Genomic DNA, 26450 nt, shown 5'->3' with positions numbered 1-26450 from the left:
CTCCCTGTTGAGCAGAGAGCCCGACGTGAGGCTCGATCCCAGAACCCTGGGATTATGACCCGAGCTGAAGGCAGAGGCTTCAACCCACTGAGCCACCCAGGCGCCCCCAAAATAGACTTTAGAACAAAGACTGTAATAAGAGGAAAAGAAGGCATTACATAGTGGTAAAAGAGTCAATCCAACAAGGGAATATAACATTTGTAAATATCTATGCTATAGATAGAAGCTATCTATAGCATATCTATCTACAGTGTAGAAGCCCTGAATTTATAAAGCAAATATTAACAGATCTAAAGGGATAAATAGATAGCAATACAATAATAGTAAGGTACTTTAATACCCCACCATTATCACTAGATAAATCATCCAGACAGAAAATCAATAAGGAAACATTGGCCTTAAATGACACGTCAGGCCAGATGGACTTAATAGATACATACAGAACATTCCATCCAAAAGCAGCCAGAATATACATTCTTCTCAAGTGCACATGGGATGTTCTCCAGCATAGATCACATGCTAGTCCACAAAACAAGTTTTAACAAATTTAACAAGATTGAAATAATACCAACTATCTTTTCTGACCCCAGTGATATGAAACTAGAAGTCAATTACAAAAGTCATTTGGAAAAGTCACAATTTTGTGGAAATCAAACAACATGCTACTGAACAACCAATGGGCCAGTGAAGATGACAAGAGAGAAATGTTAAAAATGCCTTAAGATAAATGAAAATGGAAATACAGCATACCAAAACATATGGGATGCCACAAAAACAGCTCTAAGAGGGAAGCTCATAGCAATAAATGCCTACCTCAAGGAGCAAGAAAAATGTCAAAAAAAAAAAAAAAAACCTAATTTGCTACTCAAGAAACTAGAAAAAGAAGAACAAATAAAGCCCAAAGTTATTAGAAGGAAGGAAATAACAAAGGTAAGAGCAGAAATAAATGAAACACAGACTAAAAAAACAATGGAACAGATGAAACTAGGAGCTGGTTCTTTGACAAGATAAAAAAAATCAAACTTTTAGTTAGATTCACAAGAAAGAAAGAAAGGAAAAGAAAGAAATAAGGAAAGGAAGAAGAGAAAGAAGAGTACTAAAAAAAAAAATGAAATCATTTATGAAAGAGATGTTACAACAGAAACCACAGAAGTACAAATGATCATAAGATGACCAAAAGACCATAATAATGAACAATTATACACAAATTAGAAAACCTAGAAGAAATGCATAAATTCATAAAAAAACACAACCTTCCAACATGGAATCATGAAGACATAGAAAATCAGAACAAGACTGTAAGGAAACTGAATCAATGATCAAAAATCTCTCAACAAATAAAATCCAGGACCAGACAGCTTCACTGGTGAATTCTACCAAATAAGAAAAAGAACTGATATTAATTTTTCTCAAACTCTTCCAAAATAGAGAAGAGGAAGGAACACTTCCAAACTCATTTTATGAAGTCAGCATTACCCTGATACTAAACCTAGGTGAGGGCACCACAAGACAAAAGAGCATTACAGGCCATCAGTGGAAGGCAAATACTATATGATTTCACTCATATGTGGAATATAATAAAACAAATGAACAAAATGGAAAAAAGAGAGAGACAAGCCAAGAAGACTCTTTTTTTATTTTTTTAAAGATTTTATTTATTTATTTATTTGACAGACAAAGATCACAAGTAGGCTGAGAGTCAGGCAGAGAGAGAGAGAGGTGGAATCAGGTTCCCCACTGAGCAGAGAGCCCGATGCAGGGCTCAATCCCAGGACCCTGGGATCATGACCCGAGCTGAAGGCAGAGGCTTTAACCCACTGAGCCACCCAGGCACCCCGAAGACTCTTTTTTAAAAAAATATTTTATTTTATTTGAGACAGAGAAAGCAAGAAGACAGAGCATGAGTGGAGGTAGAGGGGGAAAGGGAGGGGAAGGGGAAAGAGGAAAAGTAAAGACAGAGGGAGAAAAAGAGGAAGGGTAAGAGGGGAGGGAGGAAAAGAGGGAGGAGCAGACTCCCTGCTGTGCAGAGGGCCTGATGTGGGGTTCATTCCCAGGACCCTATGATCATGACCTGAGCCAAAGGCAGACACTTAGCCCATTAAGCCACCCAGGCACCCCTAAACAGACTCTTAATTATAGAGAACAAACTGATGGTTTCTAGGCGGGAGAAGGTTGGGGGATGGGTTAAATAGATGATGGAGATTATAAAATACACTTGTCATGAGCCTCAGGTGATGAGTGGAATTGTTAAATCTCTACACTGTACACCTGAAACTCGTATAACACTATATGTTAACTGACTGGAATTAAGATAAAAACTTCAAAAAAAGAAAATTACCAGCAATCTCCCTGAAGAACATAGATGCAAAATCCCCAACAAAATATTAGTAAACTATATTCAAAAATACATTACAAGAATTATACATCATAGTCAAGTAGGATTTATTCCAGGGATGCAAGTGTGGTTCAACATCAGCAAATCAATCAATATGATGCGCCATTTTAACAAAATGAAGTATTAAAAATCATGATCATCTCAATAGATGTAGAAATGCACGTGACAAAATTCAACATCCATTTATGATTGGGGGAAGAAAACCTCTCAACAAAGTAGATATATTAGGAATGTACCTCAACATAATAAAGACCATGTATGACAAGCCCACAGCTAACATCATACCCAATGGTAAAAAGCTGAAAGCTTTTCCTGTAAGATCAGAAACAATCCAAGAATGCCCACTCTTAACGCTTTTATGCAATACAGTATTGGAAGTCCTAGCCAGAACAATTAGGCAAGAAAAAGAAACAAAATGTATTTCAATTGAAAAGGAAGAAAGTACAAGTGTCACTATTTAAAGATGAGAGGATACTATACATAGAAAACCATAAAGAATCTAAAAAAACTGTTAAAACTAATAAATTCAGTACATTTGTAGGATGCAAAATTAGTACACAGAAACCTGTTGCATTTTTATACATTGATAAGGAATTATCAGAAAGAAATTAAGAAGACAATCTCATTTATAATTGATTCAAAAACATTGAAATACCTATGAATAAATTCAACCAAGGAGGTAAAGGGTACACTGAAAACTATAAGACACTCATGATAGATTTTGGGTGAATTGGAAGGGGAGATGAACCATGAGAGACTATGGACTCTGAAAAACAATCTGAGGGGTTTGAAGTGGCGGGGGGGTGGGAGGTTGGGGTACCAGGTGGTGGGTATTATAGAGGGCACAGCTTGCATGGAGCACTGGGTGTGTTGAAAAAATAATGAATACTGTTTTTCTGAAAATAAATAAATTGGAAAAAAAAAGACACTCATGATAGAAATTGAAGGAAACACAAATAAATGGAAAGATATTCTATGCTCAAGAATTAATATTGTTAAAATTTCCATACTATCTAAATCAATCTATACATTCAACTCAATCCCTATCAATTTTCTAATGGTATTTTTCACATAAATAGAACAATCTTAAAATTTATATGGGACCACAAAAGACCCCAAATAACCAAAGCAATCTTGAGAAAGAAGAACAAAGCATCATGTTCCCTGATTTTAAATTGTATTACAAAGCTATAGTAATCCAAACAGTATTGTATTGGCATAAAGCCAGAAGAGATCAATAGAACAGAATAGAGAACCCAGAAATAAATCGACACATATGTGGTCAATTAACTTTTGAAAAAAGAGCCAAGAACATACAGTGGGGAAAGAACAGTCTCTCGGTAAATGGTGTTGTGAAAACTGGAAAGCTACATGGAAAAGTGTGAACTGGACCACTATCTTGCATCATACATAAAAATAAACTCAAAGTGGATTAAAGGCTTGAATGTAAGACCTGAACAATAGAATTGCTAAAAGAAAATGTAAGCAGTAAGCTCCCTGATGATTTTTTGGATGTGACATCAAGGCAAAAGCAACAGAAGTGGAAAAAACAAACAAACAAAAACAAGTGAACTGACTATATCAAATCAAAAAGCTTCAGCACAGTAAAGGAAACGATCAATAAAATGAAAAGGCGCCTTATGAAATAAGAGAAAATATTTTCAAATCATATATCTGATAAGGGTTTAATATTCAAAATATATAAAGAACTACAATTCAGTAGCAGAAAAACAATCTGATTTAAAAATTGGAAGAGAATAAAAAAAATGAGCAGATGATCTGAATAGACATTTTTCTAGAAGATATACAGATGGCTAACAGGTACAGGAAAGGATGCACAACATCACCAGTCATCAGTAGAATGCAAATCAAAACCACCTGGTAGAATGGCTAGTATCAAAAAGACAAGAAATAACAAGTGTTGGTGAGAATGAGGAGAAAAGGGAACCCTTGTGCACAGTTGGTAGGAATATAAATTAATTCAGTCCCTATGGAAAAGACAGCAGCGAGTTTCCTCAAAAATTAAAAATAGAACTACCATATAATCTAGGAATCCCACCTCTGGGTTTTTATCAGAAGGAAATGAAAACAGTAACTCAAAAAGATATAGGCACCCCCAAGTTCACTGCAGCATGATTTATAATAGTCAAGATATGAAAACAACTTGAGTGTCCATTGATGGATGAATGGATAAAGAAACTGATGTGTGTGTGTGTGTGTGTAACAGAATACTATTCAGACATTAAAAAGAATAAATTTGGGGCACCTGGGTGACTCAGTGGGTTAAGCCTCTGCCTTCAGCTCAGGTCATGATCTCAGGGTCCTGGGATCAAGTCCCGCATGGGGCTCACCTGCCTCTCTGCCTACTTGTGATCTCTCTCTGTCAAATAAATAAATAAAATCTTTAAAAGAAAAAAAGAATAAACTCTTGCTGTTTGCAACAACATGAATGGACCTTGAGGGCATCGTGCTAGGTGAAGTAAGTCAGACAGAGAAAGACAAATAGTATACAATCTCGCTTATATGTGGAATCTAAAAAATGACAAAACAAAACAAAAAACAAGAGTTCATAGATACAAAAAACAGATTGATGGTTTCCAGAGACAGGGGGTGAGGAGTGGTCAAAATGGGTACAGGGAGTCAAAACTTCCACTGATATAACAAATAGATCATGGCTTACAGCATGCTGACTATAGTTAATCATGTGTCGCATATTTGAAAGTGGCTGAGAGTAAATCTTAAAAGTTCTCATCACAAGGAAAAAAATTCTGTAACTATGTGTGGTGATGGGTGTTGACTAGATATTGTGGTGATTATTTCATAATATATACAATTATCTGATCATTATGTTGTATTGCTGAAAGTAATAAAATGCTATATGTCAGTTCAACCTCAACAAAAAAGTGCAAGAAATAAAGACCTAAAGATCGTAATGTAAGACACTTTTTGATAGTTTATTTCAAATACACATATTAATTTTGATTATCAGAGTATTTCACAGAAGTCTTGAAAGCAATTGTCCTGCTCTTAGCAAAGTCCAATATATCATTTAATTATAACCTCTTAAAAATATGATGACTATTCTATTCTGTTAATTTGCTATTGTTTTCATGAAGAACATGTTGTGTAAGCCTGAAAGGAAAGTGAGAAATGGAGGGGGAGATGAACCATGAGAGACTGTGAACTCTGAGAAACAAACTGAAGGTTTTAGAAGGGAAGGGGGTGGGGGAAATGGGTGAGCCTGGTGGTGGGTATTAAGGAGGGCACCTGGGTGGCTCAGTGGGTTAAGCCGCTGCCTTCGGAGGTCATGATCTCAGGGTCCTGGGATCGAGGCCCGCATCGGGCTCTCTGCTTAGCAGGGAGCCTGCTTCCCTCTCTCTCTCTCTGCCTGCCTCTCCATCTACTTGTGATTTCTCTCTGTCAAATAAATAAATAAAATCTTTAAAAAAAAAAAAAAGGAGGGCACGTATTGCACTGGGTGTGAATGCATAAACAATGAATCTTGGAACATGGAAAAAACAATAAAATAAAAAGAAAGAAAGAAAGAAAGAAAGTGAGAAATCAGACATAAGCCTTAATTTGGAAGAACCACCTGGAACTGAAAAATGAAAGGGGTAAAAGTGAGATTTCTTATATGAAAAGTGTTTGGTTTAACTATTTTTAAATATTCAAGATCTGAATGATAAAAATGTAATCCTACATTTTCAAAGTATACAGAAGTCTCCAGCAATTGGAGAGCTGCTTATCTTCCCGGACCATTTCCTTGGTTGGTTATCTCTGTCACAGTTTATACCAGTTTATACCACTGCAGATTGTTATTATCCTGTCTTTTATGTCTTCCTATTATTCATTCATTCATTCTTCCACCTATTCATTCATCTATTCATTCAACATATCATTTATTTAATAAATAAACATCTCTCCGCAACAGACACTGGCTGTGCAGGGCTGAGTAAGATGCACGATGGCCATGCCCTTTGCCTTAACATTCTAGGGAGGAGAGAGACCCAAAAATGTGAACAAGTAAATACCTTCAGATGATAGTAGATAGGTCTTCTGAAAAAGTAAAACAGGGTAATGGGATATAGAATGACTTCAGGGGTGGGCAGTGGGTGGGAGAACACTTTGGGCAGAGTGGTGAGGGGATCTGAGGGGCCAACATTTGATGAAGCCGCTCTGGGAAGTGAATGATGGGAGGGAGTCTGGCTGGGGGAGAGATCCATGGGAAGATTATTTCTAGCATAGGGAACAGTAAGAGCAAATCCTAGGGCAGAAATGTGTTTGGTATTCAGTGAGGGCTGTCAAGCTGGCCCGTGTGCTCAGAGTACATTAAAGAGGAGGAGAGTGGTAGCAGATGAGGCCAGAAAGCTATGCAGGTCTCAGAGGCTTGGGCAGGAGCTGCAAGTTTATTCTAACAGCAAGGGAAATCATCAGGGTTTTAGGGAGGGCAGTCATGTGATTTTCTTTGTAAAAGTCTCTCTGGCTTCTTTAGCGGTGGATGAGAAGGTAAGCATAATGTTCGGATGGCCACTGCTGCCATCCAGACCAGAGGTGAGGGTGGATTGGACAAAGGTCATAGCAGGTATGGTGGTGAGCAGAGGTGTGCTTAGATTCCAGTTTGCTGGAGGGCTGACAGGACTCTGATGGGTCCAATGGGGTGGCAAAAGGAAGAACTGGGTGACAAGGGATGTTTTTCCCTTGCTGGAGAAGTCTGGGGATATGAAAACATTCTACTTTTGTCTTGTTACATTTGAGAATCACTAAGGGATACAAGTAGAGAAGGCAATTAAATATTCAAGTGTGTAGATCTGGGGAGAGATCAGAGTTAAACACATTATTTTGTGAGTCATTAGCATATAGATTGTATTTAAGCAACAAGATCAGGTATAGTTACCTATGAAGTGAGAAGTGACTTTAATTGCAGAAGAAAAGAGGTTCTACAAGAGAGACCTAGGATGCTTAATATTTAGGGGAAGCTTAAAGGAAGAGGTGACCCAGAAGCAATTCCAGTGATGCAGGAGGACAATTGAGAGCACACAACAATGGAAGCCAACAATGGAATGTGTTCTAAGGAGAAGAAAATGGCCTTCTCCGCCAAATCCTGCAGTGTGGTCAAATTAAACAAGACTAGGGGCACCTGGGTGGCTCAGTGGGTTAATGCCTCTGCCTTCTGCTCAGGTCATGATTCCAGGGTGCTGGGATTGAGCCCCACATCGGGCTCTCTGTTCAGCGGGGAGCCTGCTTCCCTTCCTCTCTCTCTGCCAAATAAATAAATAAAATCTTTTTAAAAAATTAAGACTGAAAATTGACATTGTATTGGACAAGGTAGAGTCACTGGTGACAGATTTGATTTAAAGGTCATTTCAGCAAATTCAATGGATGTCTAATTACAGTGGGTTGAATGGAGGCAGAGAAGTGAGAAAGAAGAGACCAAGTACCAACAATGGCTGGTAAGTTTCCCTGTGAAAGGGATGCTGAAAGTTTGGGCAGAGACTGGCAAAGGTTTAAACTCTAGAGAGAGTTTACTTACAAACAGCACTTAAGGCATGACGCAGTAAAGGGCCAGAGAAAAGCTTGGCAGGCATGAGATCTAGTACCCCGGAGAGCAGAGAGTATACTTCTTCCTTGTGAAGAAAGTACATGTACTCAGAGTTAGATGTGTTGTAGACTAGATGGTGAGAAGATGAAGTAATTCTTGCCTGTTGGCTTCTATTCCTTCAACAAAATATAAAGTGAGATCACCAGTTGAGAGTGAGGGAAGAGGAAGTATTGGAGGTTTGAGGACACGGGAGATGTGACATAAACAACATGGAGAGTCAGGAGCAATGTGTCATATTTGTAGTTTCATCGTAGCACAGTGCCTGGCACATTGTAGGCGCTAAAAAAAAATGTGCGAAGAGTGACTGAAGGTAAGAACCAGAAAAGAAAGAATATTCAATATATTCTAGAATACTAGAGGAAGGAGGCATCCTTGCAAGAGGTAGTTAAGACAAGATACTACTTGACGCTTTATGTACAAAGCCACTTTCCCCACTATGCTGACCTTTTCAAGGGTAAGGGGATTCTGTCTCTTTATCTTTGTATTCTTAGGACATATATCAAACGGTACCCGGACACTGTAAGTGCAAAATGATGCCTTTTTAAAAATAAATGGTGACTATAAACATCAGGAGCTTGTGATCTCAAAGGATTTACAGGGTGAGAATGAGGAGTCGCCAGAAGAATTTAAATATTACACAGATGAAGAGCTGTAGTGGATTGATTATAAAGACAAACAGATGCTTTAGAGACATTTTAAGGAGGTTATAATATGTGACTATACATTCCCACAAACCTTCCTTTGTGATATTGTTTCAAGAATGAAAAATGAGCTAAATGGATTTTTGCTCTCACCAATATGGCAACTCTTATAATTACTTGAGTTTACAGACTCTTTGATCTTTTCTGTACAATAGTAACAGCCTTAGTCTTGTTTGGCTAACACTGAATGTTATTGTGAACTACATTCCCAGAAGCTCCAGAACCATGCATCTTGCTGACTTTCCTCTTCTAGACAGACTCAGAGAGAGGTCTTTTCTATCTGGCTGATGAAGCACCACGTTCACCCACACCTGCTGTGGAAGACCAGCCCCAGGGGAGTTTGGAGCAAGCAAGCAGATCCTGGCTTCTATGTTAGGCTTTTCTTACTTACTCTTACTTAGTTTTGTATAGCATCCTTCCCCATTTCTTGTAACATCACTTTTAGGAGTCAAATATTTGAAAAAAAAAGAAAGAAAAGAAATAGAGGAGGAAATGGGGATATATAAGGGAAGATAACAAAACAGAAACAGAAAGGAAGGAAAAGAGAAATCCAACCACTGTAAAGTCGGTTGATATAATTACAGACACTCAATAAAAGTACAACGGAAAATGCAATAAAAAAGTATAATAAACTTCACAGCCAATTTTAAAACACAGCAAGAAGGGCAAGGAAACAAAAGTTGAGAAAGAAATTTAACTCTGATTTGGTCCTTTTGCCCTGTAATGAAACTATTTTTTAAAAAAGATTTTACTTATTTATTTGACAGACAGAGATCACAAGAAGATAGAGGGACGGGAGAAGCAGGCTCCCTGCGGAACAGAGAGCCAGATGCCGAACTCGATTCCAGGACTCTGAGATCATGACCTGAGCCTAAGGCAGGAACCTAACCACTGAGCCCTACAGGTGCACCTGTAATGAAGCTATTTTTATGATAGGGAGAAATATGGTGCGGCCATAGCTATCTCCTGTTTGTGTATATACATCACAATAAATCAGAAGGGAGAGAGAACACAAACTATTTACTAAGGCTTTTACTAAGCACACTTGGCTTTTCTGATCCAGAAATCGTTCAAAAGAGGCAAGGCGAGGAACCGTTACTCGTCATTGTTTAAGTGGTTGGCGCCCCCTAGTGGCTACTTAGATTCCCTGCCTGCGGATCCTAAATTGCACTTCAGAGACAAAGAACTTTGTGGAAAAAATAACTGATATTTTTTAGGGTGGGGGGAACTACTCGGGTTTTAATGTCCTGATATAGAGGGTATCACCCCCCCCCCCGTGTTCTCTGGCAGCAAAGCTAAAATTTTTAATTGGAAAAAATACAATCAATATTTGTTACATAATTAAAAATAAGCTTTCTTAAGAACAACAAAACAAATAAACAAAAAAAGAAGCTGTCTTTGACAAAATAAAATGGCAGTCAAGGAGACAACAGCAATTATTCCATCAAGGAAAGCTTTCTCCTATCCATTTGCCAATATCTCCATCCAACTCTAGAGAATTTGCACAAGGGAATTTAACTCTGCATATGGGTCAATATAATGCTATTAATTACTCTTTATATATTAATGAATGTACTTGTAAGAGCATTACTCAATTAAAATTCGTTTCCTTATAGTTTATATGTAAAGACTATCCTTTTATTTGTCCGAAGGTAGTTCTTTGCAGACCTTGATACAAGTTTTTGTGTGAATCTGCAGCTTAATCCAGTGTTAAACATGATAGAAAAAAAATCTTCATTTTGATTCTTTATGTTTTCAGTGATCAACAAAGACTGGATGTTTGATACGGCTGTAACAGTCATGAGGTAAACATGTGATAAGTTGCTTGCAAGTACTTTGGGCATTACTTGATAGGCAAAAGCAAGCTATGGTATTGATAAAAGTCTTTCACTGACAAATTATACTGTTGGCACTGAAGAGGATGGACCCAATCAGGGGGCTTAAGAAAGGAGGCCAGTTCCTTTTTTCTTTTCAAGTTTTTAAATTCCAGTTAGTTAACATACAGTATAAATTTAGTTTCAGAGGTAGAATTTATGATTCAGCACTTCCATACAACTCCCAGTGCTCATCACAAGTGCCCTGCTCAATCTTCATCACCCATTTAACTGATCATCCCATCCGTCTCCCCTCTGGTAACCATCCGTTTGTTCTCTATAATTAAGAGCTCTTTCTTTGTTTTCCTCTCTTTTCTTCCTCCTATGTTTATTTCTTTTGTTTCTTAAATTCCATATATGAGTTATATCCTATGGTACTTGTCTTTCTCTGACTGACTTGTTTTGTTTAGCAGAATACTCTCAATCCATCCATGTCATTGCAAATGACAAGACTTCCCTCTTTTCTTATGTCTGAGTAATATTCCATTGTATAGGTAGGTATACTTTATCTTTACCCATTCATCAGGCAACGGGCATTTGGGCTTTTTACATAATTTGGCTATTGTCGATAATGCTGGTATAAACACTGGGACACATGTGTCCCTTTGAATTGGTATTTTTGTATTCTCTGGTAAATGAGACTAATGAATCAAAGGGTAGTTCTATTTTTAACTTTTTGAAGAACCTCCATACTGTTTTCCGGAGTAGATGCACCAGTTTACATTCCCACTAAGAGTGCAAGAGGGTTCCCCCTTCTCTGCATCCCTGACAACACCTGTTGTTTCTTGAGTTTAGGTGTTCAATTTGATCAGTTCTTCATAGTTTTAGATACTAACCGTTTATCAGATATGTCATTCGCGAATATCTCCCATTTCATAGGTTTCCTTTTAGTTTTGTTGAGTGTTTCCTTCACTGGCAGAAGCTTTTAATTTTGATGAAGTCCCAGTAGTTTGTTTTTGTTTATGTTTCCCTTGCCTCAGGAGACATATGTAGTAAGAAGTTGCTATGGCACATGTCGGAAGAGGTTACTGCTTATGTTTTCCTCTAGGATTTTGATGGTTTCCTGTCTCACATTTAGGTCTTTCATCCATTTTGAACTTATTTTTTGTGTAGGGTGTAAGAAACCGGTCCAGTTTCATTCTTCTGCATGTCACTGTCCAGTTTTCCCAACACCATTTGTTGAAGAAACTGTGGTTTTTTTTCCCACTGCGTATTCTTTTCTTCTTTGTTGAAAATTAGTTGACCATAGAGTTGTGGATCCATTTCTGGGTTTTCTCTTCTGTTCCATTAATGTATGTCTCTATTTCTTTGCCAGTATCATACTGTCTTGATGTTTACAGCTTTTTAATAGAGCTTGAAGCCCAGAAATTGATGCCACCAGCTTTGCTTTTCTTTTTTAATGTTGCTTGGCTACATCAGGGTCTTTCATGGTTCCAAACAAATTTTAGGATTGTTTGTTCTATGTCTGTGAAAAATGCTATTGGTATTTTAATAGGAATTGCATTAAATGTGTAGATTGCTTTGGGTGGTAAAGACATTTTAATAATATTTGTTCTTCCAATTCATGAACATGGAATGTTTTTCTATTTCTTAGTGTCATCTCCAATTTCTTTCATCAGTGTTCTGTAGTTTTTAGAGTACCGATCTTTTACCTCTTTGGTTAGATTTATTCCTATGTGTCTTAGGGTTTCTGGTATAATTGTAAGTGAGATCGTTCCTTGATTTTTTTTTTCCTGCGGCTTGTTATTACTGTATAGAAATGCAACAGACTTCTGTACATTGATTTTATATCCTATGACTCTACTAAATTCATGTGTCAGTTCTAGCAGCTTTTGGGTGGACTCTTTTGGGTTTTCTATATACAGTATCATGTCATCTACAGATAGTGAAAGTTTGATTCTTCCTTGCCAATTTGGATGCTTTTCATTTCATTTTGTTGTCTGATTGCTGAAGCTAGGACTTCCAGTACTATGTTGGACAACAGTGGTGAGAGTGGGCATCCTTGTCTTGTTCCTGACCGTAGAGGAAAAGATCTCGGTTTTTCCCCCATTGAGGAAATAGTAGCTGAGAGTTTTTCATATATGGCCTCTATAATACTGAGGTATGTTCTCTCTAAACGTAGTTTGTTGAGGGTTTTGTTTTTATCATAAATGGATGTTGTACTTTGTCAAATGCTTTTTCTGCATCTATTGAAATGACCATAAAGATCTGTATCTTTTATTAATGTGGTGCATCACTTTGATTGATTTGTGAATATCAAATCACCCTTGCATCCGTGGAATAAATCCCATTTGATCATGGTGAATGATTCATTTAATGTACTGTTGGATTTGATTTGCTAGTATTTTATTGAGAATTTTTGCATTCATGTTCCTCAGGGATGTTGGCCTGTAGTTCCCTTTTTTAGTGGAAATTTTATTTGGTTTTAGTATCAGGGGATTGCTGGCCTCATGGAATGAGTTTGGAAGTTTTCCTTCTATTTTTTGGAATAGTTTGAGAAGAATAGGTATTAACTCTCATTTAAACAATTGGTAGAATTCCCCTGGGAAGCCATCTGACCCTGGACTTTTGTTTGTTGGGAGATTTTTTATTACTGATTCAGTTTCTTTGCTGGTTATCCGTCTGTTCAAGTTTTCTCTTTCTTTCTGATTCAGTTTTAGTCATTCGTATGTTTCTAGGAATTTATCCATTTCTTCCAGGTCATCCAATTTATTGACATACAGTTTTTCATAATTTTCTCTTATAATTGTGTGTATTTCTGTGGTATTCATTGTTATTTCTCCCCTCTCATTTGTGATTTTATTTATTGGATCCTTTCTCTTTTCTTTTTTTTTTTAAAGACTTACTTATTTATGTAAGTAGTCTCTACACCAGTGTGGGGGTTAAGATCGAGAGCCTCAGGCTTTAACAACCGAGCCAACCAGGTGCCCTTTTTCTCTTTTTTTTTTGATAGAAATCTGGCTAGGGATTTATCAGTTTTATTAATTTTTTTAAAGAAAAAACTCCTGGTTTCATTGTTCTGTTTTGTTGTTGTTGTTGTTTTAGTTTCTATATCCATTATTTCTGCTCTAATCATTATTATTTCCCTTCTTCTGGAGGCTTTAGTCTTTGTTGTTCTTTTCTATCTCCTTTAGGTGCAAGGTTAGGTTGTTTAGTTGAGAATTATCTTGCTCCTTGAGGAAGGCCTATACTGCAATATACTTCCCTCTAGGACCACTTTTGCTGCATCCCAAAGGTTTTGGACCATTGTGTTTCCATTTCCATTTGTGTTCATTCTTTTAATTTCTTCTGTGATTTCCTGGTTGACCCATTCATTGTTTAATACATGGAAATACATGGATTATATGTATGTTAAATACATGGAAAGTCCATGTATTTGTGGTCTTTCCAAATTTTTTTTTGTGGTTGACTTCCAGTTTCTTAGCATTGTGGTATGATTTCAGTCTTTTGGTTCTTGTTGAGGCCTGACTTGTGACCTAGTATATGATCTGTTCCGGAGAATGTTTCATGTGCACTTGAAAAGAATATGTATTCTGTTGCATTAAGATGTAATGTTCTGAATATATCTGTTAAGTCCATCCAGCCCAGCGTCTCATTAAAGTCATTGTTTCCTTGTTGATTTTCTGCTTAGATGATCTGTCCATTGCTGTAAGTGGGGTCTTAAAGCCCCCTACCATTACTATATTATTATCAATGAATTCCTTTATGTTTGTTATTAATTGTTTTATATATTTAGGTGCTCCCATGTTGGGAGTATAAATATTTACAATTCCTAGATCTTCCTGTTGGATAGACCCCTTTGTTATGATATAGTGCCCTTCTTCATCTTTTGCTACATTCTTTGGTTTAAAATCGAGTTTGATACAAACATGGTTCCTCTTTCTTTTGATGTCCCTTTACATGATAAATATTTCTCCATCTCCTCACTTTCAATCTGCAGGTGTCTTTAGGTCTAACATGAGTCTTCTTAGGCAGCATGTAGATGGGTCTTGGTTTGTTTTTTGTTTTTTATTTTTTGTTTGGACCAAGTATCAAACACTTTATTCCAGTTCCTGCTAAGCAGAAGCAAATTATTCCAGTTCCTGCTAGGCAGGACCATCTGAAAGAGAAAAACTCCCCACATTCCTGACCCAGATATCAATTCTCCAGTGGAGTGGAGAGGGGGAAGAGGAAAAAAATTTTACTGAAACGATGGTTTTTGATGGGAACCAGAGGTACGGTTACAATTACATAGTCCGACACAAAAAAAAACCCATGGTGATCAGGAGTTGGAAGGTTACAAAATAATGAGGGTAACACTGGGTACAAGAAGAAGAGCTGTTGCAGAACCTCAGGAGCCAAGCTAATACGGCCTCTCCCTGCAATCCTGTCTGTGCTCACCTCTGGAGTGCATCTTGCCAGGGCCAAAGCCACCTCTGTCCCCACCACCCCGGCCCCCTCGGAAGCCCCCACGGTCCCCGCCTTGGCTTTGGTAGCCGCCCCGATCATAGCCTCCTCTTCCACCACGACGATCATCTCCTTAGTTACCCCCCATATGAAAGCCTCCTGGTCCCCCTCCTGGGCCATCTAGTTTAGGGGGCCTTACACTGGTTGCATTCATTCCTCCAGGAGAAGTTCATGTTCTCACATATAGGATTTGGACACTTCCAGTCACCAGCTCGCTGCTGGCTGCCGCCAGCACCACCACTAGGGAATCCTCCCCGGCCACCAACACCACTGCCACGACCTCCATAGCCTCCACGGCCCATAGGTCCTCCTCGCCCTCGGCCTCCACGACCATTGCCACCACCCCAATTGAAGTCTGCTCGCCGAGTAGCAAATGAGACCTTGATAGGATTCCCAGAGAATTCTTTACCATCAAACCAGTCAATAGCTGCTTTAGCAGATGGTGGGTCATCAAACGACACTGTTGCCTCTCCCTTCAGCTTGCCCGTTTCCCTGTCTGTGTATAGATTAATCATGGGCTGTCCTATTTTCTTATTTGTCTTAATAATACCAATCTGCTTGAAGTAATCAGCCACAGACTCAATTGTAACATTTTCACCCAAGTTCTGCACGAAGATGGTGTTGTTGCCTGAATTATCCTGTTTGGAGTCATGACGTGATCCTTGGTCCCGAGGGCCACCAAATTTTATTGAGGCCACCACGGTCACATCCACCCATGCCGCCTCTGCCTCCACGGCCACCTTCACGACCTCTGGGTTCATAGCCACCGCTGCTACGGTTATAACCACCGCCACCGCCCCGGCCGCGGCCCCCACGGTCCTGCTGGCCTCCCCCGTAGCCACCACCACCCCCACTCTGGTCCTGATTGCCATAACTGCCGCCGCCAACACTCATGGAGGACTGATCTTGGCCGTAGTTACCTCCACTGCTACTGTTGTACTGGTTCTGCTGTCCATAGCCTTGAGGGGGATTATAGGAGCTTTGCTGCTGTCCATAGCCTTGCTGCTGTCCACTCTAGCCAGACTGCTAGCCGTAGCCCCCACTCTGGGGCTGCCCGTAGCCGCTGCTCTGAGACTACTACCATAACTTCCCGAGGTGCTGCTAGGAGCTGGCTGCTGGCCATAGCCAGGATAAGAGGACTGTTGCCCATAAGATGACTGAGAACTCTGGCTACTGCCATAGCCACAGTTGAGCCATATCCCTGGGGAGCTGACTGAGTGCCATAGCCTGTGTTCTGGCTCTGTCCATAAGGAGAACCATAGGTGCTCTGGCCATAGCCTGAAGTGTCTGACTGGCCATAACCACTGTAACTCTGCTGTCCATAGGGCTGATTGCTCTGCTGGGACTAGCCCTGCCCAGGCTTGGTGTGGTAGGCCCCATAGCTATGGGTTGCTTGTTGGGTAGAGTCGATTGAGCCTATGTCCGCGCACGCGCGCACAGGCCGACAAGCAACAAGATTCCAACACCACAGAGCACCGACGCCTGGAGGACTGACTGTTTTTTTTTTTTTTTAATCCATTCTGACGCTCCATGTTTTTTGATTGAAGCATTTAGTCCATTTACATTCAGATTAATTATTGATAGATATGTATTTAGTGCCATTTTATTGTTCTGTCATTGTTTCTGGAGATTTTCTCTGTTCCTTTCTAGTCTTTGTCATTTTTGGTCTTTCTACTCAGAATGTCCTTTTAATATTTCTTTCATGGCTGGTTTGTGGTCATGAACCCATTTAGTTTTTGTTTGGGAAACTGTTTATCTCTCCTTCTATTCTGAATGACAGTGTTACTGGATAGAGTATTCTATTCTCTTGTTCTATCTAGTATTCTGTTCTATCCAGCACATTGAATATATCATGCCACTGCCTTCTGACTTGCCAAAAGTTTCTGGGGAGAAATCTGCTGCTAACCTTATTGGTCTTCCCTTGTAAGTTAGGGACTTCTTTTGTCTTGCAACTTTTAGGAATTTTTTCTTTATTGCTACATTTTGCAAATTTAATTAGAATATGTCTTGGTGTTGACCTGATTTTGTTTATTTTGATGGGAGTTCTCTGTACCAAAAGGAGACCAATTCTGAGGCTCTTTGGATAGTCCAAGTGAAAGATGATGTAAGCCTAAACTAGGGCAAAGGCAAAGAATGGGAAAGATGGGCTAGACTGAAGATTTTTCTGAAAGAGAATATTCAGAATTACTAACTGAACATGAGAGGGGAAAAAGAGAGAGTAATTGAGAATAACTGAGATTTCCAGCTTGGGAAAAGGATGGATGGCAATACCATGCACTAAGAACAGAAATCTAGGGAAAGGACCATTGTTTTGTGTATTCAGGTGGGTAATAAATGATAATGAAAAAAATATATTTTGTATGGCCAGCTAGAGGTGTCCAAAATACAGTTAAAAATACAAGTCTGGAATTCAAGGTTAAGGTTAGTGTTTAAGAAACAGATTTGAAAGTTAGTATCTATGAATGAAACAATAAGAATGGTTGAGGACATCAGATAGGCACACCAGAGAGAAAAGAAGGAGTCCCAAGAGAAATCACAACAGCTAAGGCAATGAGAGAGCCCAAGATAAGAAGAATGATCAGAGTTAAGAGGACCTCAGACAGTGGTATTTGAGAAGATCAGAGAGGAAGGACCGTGAAACCATGGCAATCGATAGTATCAAATGGGGCAGAGAAGTCCAGTAGACTGTATTTTTTTAAAAAACAGCCATTGGGCAATGAATTCAACAAGCAGAATAAATACCATTCAAAAACAGGCAAACAGGGGTGCCTGGGTGGCTCACTGGGTTAAGCCTCTGCCTTTGGCTCAGGTCATGATCCCAGGGTCCTAGGATTGAGCCCCTCAGCGGGCTGTCTGCTCAGCAGGGAGCCTGCTTCCCCCTTTTTCTCTGCCTGCCTCTCTGCCTGCTTGTGATCTCTCTCTGTCAAACAAGTAAATAAAATCTTTTTTAAAAATCCAGGCAAATAAATAAGCATACTGGTCAGGGTCATACAGAATAAGCCAAAATGAATCTTAGGAGCTTGTCAAAATTCTTTGATTGAGCTAGAATTTAGACATATCAAATATTGTTTGGGCTCATTACAGATGCACACTTTTTTAGTGACAGAATTTGGTCTGCATTCTCATTAAATAGCATTTATTTCAACATGAGGAAATAGCTTATTGAGCTCTCAGTTCAAGGGAAAATGATGTGAAATAAAAGCTTCTGTCTTCCTAACTGCACAAAGTGACTGTTGTAAAATGCTGAGGCTATTAACTTTTCAAATGAATCACAATATATGAAGATATCGAAATTTAATGAAGTAAATGGGTTTGTGGCCAGGCAACACAAATATTATTTAGAAATACATTTAAATCACTAAACATTCAGCTGATTTGGTTATTAGGTTAAAATGGTAGAAGCCTGGGGCCCCATAATGCCATGGGTAAAAATGGGGACTGGCTGTGGCCAGTTTAAAGTTGCTTCCTGTCAGGGTCCAGGCGGTTGGGAATAGACCCCACCTGCCCAAGACCAGCTGATTCATTTCTACTGCGCATGTGCGACATAGGTCAGGTTGGCCAGGGAAGTGTCCTGAGAAGCCTGGTGGGGGGAGCAAGCTGTTGGGGGTACCTGGCGTTTGCCTAATTCCAAACCTTAATCTACAGAATGCTCATCTTCCACTTAAAGGCAGAGCTGGAGGAAATCGGACTGCCTTGCCAGGGTGGGGCCAGGCCCAATAGCCTGGGTATTTGGGAATTGGAAACACCTGAATTTCTTGATGACTAGGCTCCATGGGCTAGGAGGTCCCAGCTGCCCAAGGTGGGACGGGGGATTCATACTGTGCATGCACAAGCCGCCCAGCCCGGAGTAGCGGAGGACCTGGAACTGGGTAATTGTATGGAGAGGTCAGAGCACGACAGTGAGCTGTTGGGGATATAATGCATCTACCTAACCTTCACAAATGCAAATATTTCTCCTGGAGTCGAAGCTGGAGGAGACAGGACTGCCTTGTCAAGATGGAGTCTGGCTGGCTGCCTGGTAAACTTCACGAAGAGATGCTTGGGAGCCTTGATTACTGGTAAGCCTGGGACGCCATCACGCAACCCACCAAATGAGAACCGACTGACTCCTCTGTAAAGCTGCTGCCTCAGAAAGATTTAGTTGGGGCAGTTTCCCTCCAGCCTGGAGGATATGTGGGTGGTTTGGAGCCAAACCGAGCTCCACCAGCCAGGAGGGCCTGGGCTGCCCTCGGAGGGCAGGCTGTGCCCAGGCCAGGAGCAGGGGCCCGGAATAGGGCAAGTGTCTGGAGAGGCCAAGTCATGGAAATGGGCTGTGGAGGTTACAATTCATCTGCCTAATTCCAAGACCTAAACAACACCAGTGCACATATTCTCCCTGAAGGTAAGGCCTTGGGAGTCTGGACTTCATTGTGAAGACCATTTCTGGGCATCTGCTGGGGTATGCTTAACTGAGAGACACCTGGGAGCCTTGATTATTGGGAAGCCCAGGACGTCATCAGGCATCCAGTCCAAATGGGGACTGATAGCCCCCAGTTTAAAATGGAGCCTCAGAAATATTTTCAGGGTGTAAGCTCTCTGCACCCTGAAGCCATTAAGTGGTTGGGGTATTGCCAGAGCTCTGTGGGCTGGACAGGGCCCTACAGCCCTAGGCCAGCTGACAGTGTGGGTACTGCCCATGCCTCAGCAACACAGGTCAGGGGAGCCGGGGCCTGACACCTGACACTGTCAAGGGAGGTCGGCTGACAGGAGGAGGCCACTGAGGGGACCTGCCATCTGCCTAATTCTAAGCCTTAACCCCCCTGAACACAGAACTGGGGGAATCCAGACTGCCCTGCGAGGGTGGATAGTGTGGGACACCTGGGTATCTTGATCACTAGAGAAGTCGCGGATGGCATCAGGCAGCTGGTCCAAGTGGTCTGTCAAGCTGGTCTGTCACCAGTTTAAAGCTGTTGCCTCAGGAAGACTTCCGGCGAGCGGGTATTTTCCACCCCAGCAGCTCTGCAGGGTTTGGAGACTGGCCTGAACCCAGCAGAACTGCAGGGTGGGCAGAGGTTAGGAGAAGCAGGGACCTGAGACCGGGCAGCTTAGGGAGAGGCCAGGTCACGGAAGCCGGCTTTTGAGGGTAGCTGGTGGCTGCCTAATTCCATGCCCTACCTACACAAATGTACGTATTACCCCAACTCTGCTTTGTTTCGGGAGGCAAATCCTGTTCAGACTGATTCTTGTCTTTGCCAGCAACGGAGTTAACACTAATTCATGGTGCGAATTTCACAAGCCATTAGCATATGGGGTAATGACTTTTAATTTACCAATACAAAAATCGCATACTCCAAACCGAAGTTGTTAATCATACTGTTGCTCCGGTCAAGGGGAGATGAAAGGAATGAAGCTCTAATTTAGTTGCCATTCTTCCTCATTATAGGAGCTGGTTCTTGGGTGAGACTGCTTAGCTACTTGCCAGCATCAAGTCCAAGTCCCTTGGTGCTGAGGCAGGAGTGTGCTGGGCTTGCTAGGCAGAGGGCCACGGCCAGTAAGAGTCACCTTTACCCTGGTCAGAGCTAATTGTCCCAATGGCTTTGGAAAGCTCTTTCAGATCAACAAAGAGTAGCCTTGTCCAGACAGAACACCTTTGTGTAGTAATTAGAAAAATCTCTGTATTTATAGTCAAAATGTCCCCTTGCCATGGTTGGTCCTTGTTTAGTGATAAGCCCCCAGCAGGGCCCTTCACTGCTGAGCTACTGAGTTCTTAAGGTTGAGAACAGATGAGATAGTGCCAACCTGATACCAGTTAATTTATTCATATATCAAAACAACTTCACTACTAAAAAAACCCCACCTTTTTGTGTGTTTGCCATAAGCAAGTGGATTTGAAAGCCTTTCAAATGAATACATAAAAATCCATCTTGTGATTTCAATCACTCTCACTCTAATTAATACTAAGGGCCTAATGGGGTACCTGGGTGGTACAGTCGGTTGAGCCCTCAACTTTCGGTTTCTACTTGGTTCATGAGCTCAGGGTCCTGGGGTCAAGCCCCACATGGAGCCCATTTTGGGATCTGTGCTCATCCTGGAGTCTGTTTGAGCTTCTCTCTTCCTCTCTCTCTGCCCCTCCTGCTTGTGCTCTCTCCCTCTCTCTCCCCTTCTCCCTTCTCCTTCTCTCTCAAATAAATATTAAAAAAATACTATGGGCCTAATGCTCTGTACAAACATAAATTCAGGGAAATATCAACCCACGTTGTGATTCCACGTCACTTACCATCTTAATCACAACACTCGATTGTATTTTGCAAGTATTTTTCCTTTGACACACATTCTTTTACACCACAGTTTAATGACCAGTTTAAGCAATCGCACTTCTAGTATTACCAAAATAAGGATGACAAAGAATGGCACCAAAACGTGGCATCATATCAATCACAAAATGGCCAAAAGTTAAGCTTCTTTTTTTAAAAAAAATATTTTATCTTTTTATTTATTTAATTTGTTTTATGGACAGAGAGAGACAGCAAGAGAGGGAACACACAAGCAGAGGGAGTGGGAGAGGGAGAAGCAGGCTCCCACCAAGCAGGGAGCCCAATGCGGAACTTGGTCCCAGGACCCTGGGATGGTGACCTGAGCTGACGGCAGACCCTTAACGACTGAGCCACCCAGGTGCCCCAAAAGTTAAGCTTCTTAAGCCACTAGGTGTAACTTCTCTGACAATTATGTTTCCAAGTAAAAATCTTTTTTCAAGATTTTCTTTTTTTTTTTAAAATATATTTGTTATTTATTTGACAGAGAGAGAACGAGGGAGGTCACAGGTAGGTAGAGAGGCAGGCAGAGAGAGAGGAGGAAGCAGGCTCCCTGCTGAGCAGAGAGCCAGATGTGGGGTTCGATCCCAGGACTCTGGGATCACAACCTGAGCTGAAGGCAGGAGCTTTAACCCACTGAGCCACCCAGGTGCCCTTCTTTCTTTCTTTTTTTTTTTTTTAAGTAACCTCTGCAGCCAGTGTGGGGCTTGAACTCACAACCCGAGATCCAGAGTCACATGCTCCACCCAGCTGAGCCAGCCAGGTGCCCCTCCAGGTTAAGATATTTTTTATGAAGCTCCACGGAGTATGGCTTGCGTAACACTGTCAAATTCAGTTGCCATAACATCAGAATTCAAGGCTGCCACTATTTTAGGATTTATTATTTATTTTGTTTTTGTTCTCTTTTCAATTCCTGCAAATTATTTTGACTTTTTTAGTCACATCTTCCAAATGTTTCCTAACTTGTCTTAAGTTTTCTAATGCATGATTTATATTTATTAGATTAATTTTAGGCGGTTCAGTGTGAAACATTTCTCTGGTTATTTTAATAGTTCCTTCACCTTCTGTTGAGCTCAAATAATATCCTTTTCCTTCTATTGTCACATTCATTATCTGTTCTAGTTTTACACATCCCATCATGCTGCATTGCTTATTTTTCCCTTGACTCCAGGGTCCTGAGACCAAGTGGGAGAGGTTAGCTTAGCCCATGCTCTCATGGTCCAATTTCCTGTGTTAACTGGTTGAGCAGGCAATAAGGCCAGAGTCATAGGCACTCATACTATAGGCATAGCCACAAGTCTAGCAGTAATAAAGCCATTTTGGTTCAATTCCATAAACATATCCTTAGGTACATGTTTTCCTCGTATCATAAGGAGGATTTCTGGGCCTATAAGCTTCATTCTGAGTTTTAATGTTGGGGAACTACACAAGTGTAGTAACCATTGTCATGCTCCTCCTAGAAATGCCAATATTCTAATTTCACAGGGGCTCAAAGAAGCACGGCTGTTAGGATGTATGGCACCTACTTGACTGATGTTTGGGCTGTTATCTCAGTATTGTCCTGAGACTATTGCTGTTTTTTTGTTTGTTTGGGGTTTTTTTTGGTTTTTTTAAAAAAGGTTTTATTTATCTGAGAGAGAGTGAAATCACAAGCAGAGGCAGAGGGAGAAGCAGATTCCCCACTGAGCAAGGAACCTGATGCAGGGCTTGATCCCAGGATGCCAGGATCAGGACCTGAGCCGAAGGCAGATACTTAACCAACTGAGCCACCCAGGCGCCCAGAGAACATTGCTGTTCTACACTTGAACTTAACCAAAAGGCCGAGAAGTGATTGAGAGTATCGCTGTTCCAAGAGTATTCCACACATCAACCAATCTTAACGGCAACAACTGATGATCTACAGGCAAAGAAACATCTTTTATGTCTTTCCTTAGTATTTTGTTATTTTTAGCATTACCTCCAACCAAATTTTCATTGCTCTATTTACATCCTTATGAAATTAATTGATGTTCTGTAACATATTGCTAATTTTATCCATCTGTGTACACAACCATGACAAAGCTGCCATGGTATACATGTGAAATTGTGATTGTTTGGTTTAAAATTTTTTTTTTTAATTTCATCAGTTTGGAATAAGAAAAAGTAACTGCCTTTTATCCTCCAATTAGGCCTCCTACCAGTCCAACAAGCATCTTCTTTCTTTAGCAAATCTGTTTTTGGCATAAGTTGTAAATTTGGCACAAATGAAGGTGGATAAAACTGAGCACAATTAGGGGATCTATATCTGGCTTGAAAGTGCTGTGTATTAAATGTTAAAGTATAGGCTACTATTTTAGGTTCTATTATGAGCATGAGAGGTTTTATTATCAGAAGATCCTAGATTCTTGAGTAGAAATCTGTGCTGTGAGGCAGAAGCCTGATGTATATCACCACGGATACTGATATGTGTGATATGCTGTTTTCTATGTGCCCACCATCCACCTTACAAGCTGTCCCTCTTCTTTTAATGACTGGACATAGTATCCATAGATCTGTTGTTAATTTTCTAATAAGTGAACATGGATTAAGTTGGAGTGTAGTAAATAATCTTTTTTTTTTTGCTTATTTATATTATAAGGTATAGTTGCCCATTTGCATATCCAGCAGCTTCTCTCATACAATGAAATGCTAGTGCACAGAGTAAATTTGGAATTAAAATGTGGTTACTTTTAGAGAGTCTGCTTTGTGTTCAACACTGCACTTCATTCAGTAAGATAAAGGAAAAGTACAAAAGTCGGTACCTGGATCACCATACGCTCTGGGTTGAAATACCAAGAGCCAGTTAGTAGTTCAGGCCAATTTTCAACCTCCAAATCAGCATCTAATAGGGTTGTTCAGGATCCTCATTGGTTCTTACAGAGATTGAAGTGGAAGGTTTCCACAGCTTCATTGGCTTCTCTAAGTGTTCTGTTTCTCCATTGATTGAAGGTTTCCCAGTCACTAGATCATGCTGATAGCAAAAGATGGAGTCAGGACGTTCGACTCGGTGATGCTGGGATGCTAAGTTGCAATAAGGTGACCAGCAGGGTGATCCACGGGGGAAGTAGAGGATGTCACAGACTATGGAGTTGGATCTGGACCAAAAGCTGTCATTCCAGTTTGGAATGGTGGCACAACCATTGCTGGTGCTATCAGAGGAGTACCCAGAGCAGCAGTGAGCGTGCCATTCAGTAGTACACAGTAGGCAATATAATATGTCCAGCTGATGTCACGCAGCACTGACCCATTTAGTAACCTTGATATGGCCAAAGATGCATACCACATTAATTCCTGCAAAATAAAGATAGTGTCCTATGCATTTTTAATTTTTTGTTGTTCTTGCTACTCAAGGAAATTTGTGGTTTTCATGGCCATTATTCCCAATATTGCCTCGAACATCATCACCCTGCACCATGCTAGGATAAACATTAGGCATCTAGTGTTGACAGAATAAAATATATTCTTCAGGCCTGAAATTTCTACAGAGGCATTATGTTATTTTTAAAAATTTGATGTAATGTGTCCTTTCCTTCAGTTACCCATGAGGTTTCATTAATAGCATGTGCAATAATTTTTGCAGTACTACATACATCATTATGTCTTTTAAATTAACACCTTTCCTTTTAACTTAGATTCTGGGGTGTTGCTAGTGCTAATTCTGATCTCTGTTGATGCCTACAATATTAATAGGAATTTTTCCATTCTTTGTGTATCTACAGTTTTTTTTTTTAAGATTTTATTTATTTATTTGACAGAGAGAGAGAAATCACAAAGGCAGAGAGGCAGGCAGAAGCAGGCTCCATCCCAGGACCATCCCAGGACCCTGAGATCATGACCTGAGCCGAAGGCAGAGGCTTAACCAACTGAGCGACCCAGGTGCCCCTGTGTATCTACAGTTTAGAAATCTTGCCACCTCCCAGATTGTTTTAGTCTAAGCTTTCATATATAGTTTGTTAGTAAGCAACCTAATTTTTGCTTGAGCAACCCATTATACCTTTAAGTTGAATCAGAGATGATTGAGTTGTAGGGCTGGTGGAAGTTCCACATTATGTCTTGCTCCTTAGCCCATTCTTGTATTAGCTTTCCTGTGAAGTGGGTCCCCTAAGCTAATTGTAGGATGACAAGCAATCCAGATTTCTAACACTCTGATGGTGGATTTTTTATCATGTTTCCTGCAAAGATAGGGTGATCCTATTCCTGACTACATGGTACAGGGCATGCATATGGTTTATTCTATGGTATAGGCAAGGATCCCATGTATTCAATCTCTGTAATTCGGAAGGGTCTGTCAGGTTTGATCTTACCTCAAGTATTCATCAATGGCCTCCAAGCTTTACACTTTCAGCAATCCTCATATATCTTAATTGAAATTTGGCAGGTATCCATATGTTTCTTTTTTCTAACCATGTTCTAGTACTGTGTGCCAGCATTTGGTGATCTGACCTGTCATTTGGCGTATCTCGGTATTCAGATTTTATGTTCCACTGTTTTTCTTGTTTGTTTATAGTTATGATTTGAATTGATTTCCTCATTAGCCTGTGAATCATTTTATTATTATAAGATAAATTTTAGGGATCTTTGCCTCATTAGTTTTCTTGGTGAGTTTGTCTACCTGGTTATTAAATTTGATTATTTCAGAGTTATCCTTCTGATGGGCAGAGACCCATGTGATGAATATAGATAGATCAGCCAGTGATATTTTCTGCCACATGCCCTTATCCTGCATGTTCATATTTCTGACTCTCCAGTCACTTTCCTGCCATGTTCCTGATGAAAGAGCTACTCCATTAGCTGTTGCCCATGAATCTAAGAAAACATAGAGCTCATTCTTATTTTTCTTACCTGGTTGTTCATGGTCAATTTTATGGCTCTTGTTTCAGCTTATTGTGCTGCTTCTCCTGAGCCTGATTCTGTCAGGATTAGACCATCATTAGTTAGATTCACCAGTCTGCCAGCATATTCCCGAAGGCATCATGGAGGCTGATTCATCTGTAAGCCATGCGTTGTTGAGTGCTGTAAACCAGGATGGTCCCCATTGCCGGACTGTTCAAGTTTGGAGAGGCTCATTCTTTGGAAGTTCTGTAAAGTTCACCATTGGCATTGCTGAGATCTCCTTAGTTAATGCAT

At 40.3% G+C, this 26450-nt stretch overlaps 1 pseudogene; it reads right to left on the bottom strand.

Annotated features, from left to right (window-relative positions):
- Nucleotides 1-14911: 14911 nt before the first annotated feature.
- On the bottom strand, nt 14912-26177 carry LOC122899152 (annotated as a pseudogene).
- Between the last annotated feature and the right edge of the window lie 273 nt (nt 26178-26450).

The sequence above is a fragment of the Neovison vison genome, chromosome 2, assembly GCF_020171115.1.
Source record: "Neovison vison isolate M4711 chromosome 2, ASM_NN_V1, whole genome shotgun sequence".
Classification (NCBI taxonomy): Eukaryota; Metazoa; Chordata; class Mammalia; order Carnivora; family Mustelidae; genus Neogale; species Neogale vison.
This window is presented reverse-complemented; position numbering and strand designations above follow the sequence as displayed.